The sequence below is a fragment of the Salmo trutta genome, chromosome 6, assembly GCF_901001165.1.
Source record: "Salmo trutta chromosome 6, fSalTru1.1, whole genome shotgun sequence".
Classification (NCBI taxonomy): Eukaryota; Metazoa; Chordata; class Actinopteri; order Salmoniformes; family Salmonidae; genus Salmo; species Salmo trutta.
In genome coordinates this window covers 9,576,339-9,580,909 of record NC_042962.1, presented here as the reverse complement: position 1 = coordinate 9,580,909, position 4,571 = coordinate 9,576,339, and positions in this window count along the sequence as shown.

Here is a 4,571-nt window from a genome sequence, read left to right as displayed (position 1 = left end):
ACTCCGGTGCCATGGTGCCAGGACCGGCTGGTAACCTAACACACACTGAAAGGGTGATATGTTAGTAGAGGAGTGGCGAAGTGAGTTCTGGGCTAACTCAGCCCAGGGAATATACCTCGCCCACTCCCCTGGCCGGTCCTGGCAATACGACCTCAGGAACCTGCCCACCTCCTGGTTCACCCTCTCCGCCTGCCCATTGCTCTCGGGGTGATAACCGGAGGTCAAACTGACCGAGACCCCCAGCCGCTCCATAAACGCCTTCCAGACCCTGGATGTGAACTGGGAACCTCGATCAGAGACAATGTCCTCCGGCACCCCGTAGTGCCGGAAGACGTGGGTAAATAGGGCCTCCGCAGTCTGCAGGGCCGTAGGGAGACCGGGCAATGGGAGGAGACGGCAGGACTTAGAGAACCGATCCACAACCACCAGAATCGCCGTGTTCCCCTGAGAGGGGGGAAGATCTGTCAGGAAGTCGATGGACAGGTGCGACCATGGTCGTTGTGGAACGGGGAGGGGCTGTAACTTCCCTCTTGGTAGATGCCTAGGAGCCTTACTCTGGGCACACACCGAACAGGAAGAGACATAGGACCTCACGTCCTTAGCTAAGGTGGGCCACCAGTACTTCCCCCTTAGACTCCGCACTGTCCTCGCCTCACCAGGATGACCCGCAGTGGGTAGCGTGTGCGCCCACCGAATCAAACGATCACGAACACCGAGCGGCACATACATGCGCCTCAAGGGCACCTGCGCAGGCGCAGGTTCTAACACCAATGCCCGCTCGATGTCCGCGTCCACCTCCCATACCACAGGTGCCACCAGCCTAGACGCTGGAATGATGGGAGTTGGATCGATGGGCCGGTCCTCCGTGTCATAGAGACGGGACAGCGCGTCGGCCCTAGTATTCAGGGAACCCGGTCTATAGGAGATGGTAAACCTAAACCGGGCGAAGAACATGGCCCACCTCGCCTGACGCGGATTCAGTCTCCTCGCTGCCCGGATGTACTCCAGGTTTCGGTGGTCGGTCCAGATGAGAAAGGGGTGTTTAGCCCCCTCAAGCCAGTGCCGCCACACCCTCAAAGCTTTGACCACTGCTAGCAACTCCCTGTCCCCCACATCGTAGTTACGCTCCGCCGAACTGAGCTTCTTCGAAAAGAAAGCGCAGGGGCGGAGTGTCAGTGGCACACCCGAGCGCTGTGATAGCACGGCACCCACCCCAGCCTCGGACGCGTCCACCTCCACTACGAACGCTAAAGATGGGTCCGGGTGCGCCAACACGGGTGCGTCGGTGAACAGCGTCTTCAACTTCTTGAAGGCTCCGTCCGCCTCCGTCGACCATCGCAAACGCACCGGCCCCCCCTTCAGCAGTGAGGTAATGGGAGACGCTACCTGGCCAAAACCCCGGATAAACCTCCGGTAGTAATTGGCAAAGCCTAAAAACCGCTGCACCTCCTTCACCGTGGTTGGAGTCGGCCAATCACGCACGGCCTTAACGCGGTCACACTCCATCACCACCCCCGTGGTGGAAATGCGATAACCCAGAAAGGAGACGGCTCGTTTGGAAAACTCACACTTCTCAGCCTTAACGTATAGGTCATGCTCCAGCAGTCTACCAAGCACCTTGCGCACCAGGGACACATGCGCGGAGCGGGTGGCGGAATATATCAGAATGTCATCGATATAGACTATCACGCCCTGCCCATGCAGGTCCCTGAGAATCTCGTCAACAAAGGATTGAAAGACGGCTGGAGCATTTTTCAACCCATACGGCATGACGAGGTACTCATAATGGCCTGATGTGGTACTAAAGGCGGTTTTCCACTCGTCTCCCTTCTTGATACGCACCAGATTATACGCGCTCCTGAGATCCAGTTTTGTGAAGAACTGTGCTCCGTGAAATGATTCCACCGCCGTAGCGATGAGAGGTAGTGGGTAACTAAACCCCACCGTAATAGCGTTTAGACCTCGGTAATCAATGCACGGACGCAGACCTCCCTCCTTTTTCTTCACAAAAAAGAAACTCGAGGAAGCGGGTGAGATGGAGGGCCGAATGTACCCCTGTCCCAGGGATTCCGTGACATATGTCTCCATAGCCGCAGTCTCCTCCTGTGACAAGGGGTACACGTGACTCCTGGGAAGCGCAGCGTCAACCTGGAGATCTATCGCACAATCCCCCTGTCGATGAGGTGGTCATTTAGTCGCCCTCTTTTTACAAAAAATCGATCGCCAAATCGGCGTATTCAGGGGGAATGCGCACGGTGGACACCTGGTCTGGACTCTCCACCGACGTGGCACCTATGGAAACTCCTAGACACCTACCTGAACACTCCTCTGACCACCCCTGGAGAACCCCCTGTTTCCACGAAATACGGGGATTGTGACCAGCCAGCCAGGGGACCCCCAGCACCACCGGAAACGCAGGCGAATCAATAAGGAAAAAACTAATGCGTTCCTTATGATTCCCCTGCGTTACCATGTCCAGTGGCACCGTGGACTCCCTGACTAACCCTGACCCTAATGGCCGGCTATCTAGGGAGTGCACAGGGAAAGGGGAATCTATCGGCACCCGCGGAATGCCCAGCTTAATGGCAAGTCCACGGTCCATAAAATTCCCAGCTGCGCCTGAATCGACTAGCGCCCTATGCTGGGAAGAGGGAAAAAATTTAGTAAACAAAACAGGTAAAAACACGTGACCAACAGGGGGTTCTGGGTGAATTTGGTGCTGACTCACCTGAGGTGACCGAGAAGTGTTCTGCCTGCCCTCTCGACTCCCAGACTGGCTCCTCCAGCACCGGTCGGCCGTGTGTCCTCTCCGACCACAGCTGGTGCAGGAGGAGCCACTTCCTCCGGTGCCCCTTTGCACGGCCCCCCCCCACCTCCATAGGGGTAGGGGCGGGGGTGCACGGGGGTGGAACGGGCAGGACCCTCTCCGAACGCCCACGGGCAGCCAGCAAATTGTCCAGTCGTATGGACATATCTATGAGCTCGTCCAGGGACAGAGCTGTGTCCCGACAGGCCAGCTCCCTGCGGACGTCCGCCCGGAGACTGCAGCGGTAGTGGTCTATGAGGGCCCTGTCGTTCCACCCCGCCCCAGCAGCCAAGGTCCTGAACTCCAGCGCGAAGTCCTGGGCACTCCTCGTTTCCTGCCTGAGGTGGAACAGCCGTTCACCCGCCGCTCTTCCTTCCGGAGGGTGGTCGAACACGGCCCGAAAGCGGCGGGTGAACTCTGGGTAGTGGTCCCTCGCCGAGTCTGGACCGTTCCAGACCGCATTAGCCCACTCCAGAGCTCGGCCCGTCAGGCAGGAAACGAGGGCACTCACACTCTCCTCCCCCGTGGGAGCAGGTCTGACGGTGGCCAGGTACAGCTCAAGCTGGAGCAAAAATCCCTGGCACCCAGCCGCCGCCCCATCGTACTCCCTCGGGAGCGCCAAACGAAGCGCGCCAGAGCCAGACGTCATGGGGAGCGAAGATGGCTGTATCGGGGGAGGTGGAGGTGGAGAGAGGATACCACTTCTCTCCCATCGGTCCATCCTCTCCATCATCTGGTCCATTGCCGATCCGATGCGATGGAGGACTGTCGTGTGGTGGAGTACGCGTTCCTCCATCGAGGGCAGAGGAGTGGCCGCTGCTCCCGCTGATTCCATGCCTTTTCTTACGGTGCGGGATTCTGTAACGTCTTGGTGATCGTGGAGGAGGAATGAGGCGCAGGAAGCAGCGAACACAGGGTAGTGGTGTTTTTAATATATACACTCACACAAAAAACAAAGGTTCCCACACACAGGGGAGAAAATACATACGGCGTCAAAACAACGTCGACACGAACATAAGCCGTCTATCAAATAAACAATCATTAATCCCGCACGAACAGGAGCGGGCCAGCTAAACTAAATAGCCCTTCTAATGGCTAATTGACCACAGGTGTCACAAAATAAAAAAAGGGAAAAGCAAAAGGGAATCGGTGGCAGCTAATAGGCCGGTGACGACGACCGCCGAGCGCCACCCGAGCAGGAGGGGGCGCCACCGTCAGTGGGAATCGTGACAATGTCTTGGGGGTAGAAGCTGTTAATAAGAAGCCTTTTGGACCTAGACTTGGCGCTTCGGTACCACTTGCCGTGTGGTAGCAGAGAGAACAGTCTATGACCGGGGTGGCTGGAGTCTTTGAACATTTTTTGGGCCTTCCTCTTGTGGCCCCATTGTCTTCATTCCATTGACTGCTGCTTTGATAGCATAAATCAAGGCCAAGAGGTTTCGAGACACCTGCCAAAATACACTGAGTGTACAAAATATTAAGGTTATCTTCCTAATATTGAATTGCCCCCCCCCCTTTTTTTGCCCTCAGAACAGCTCAATTCGTTGGGCCATGGACTCTGCAGAAAGCTTTCTACAGGGATGCTGGCTCATGTTGACTCTAATGCTTCCCACAGTTGTGTCAAGTTGGCTATGTGTTCTTTGGGTGGTCGACCATTCCTGATACACATGGGAAACTGTTGAGTGTGAAAAACCCAGCAACATTGCAGTTCTTGACAAACCGGTGCGCCTGGCACCTACTACCAGACCCCGTTCAAAGGCACATA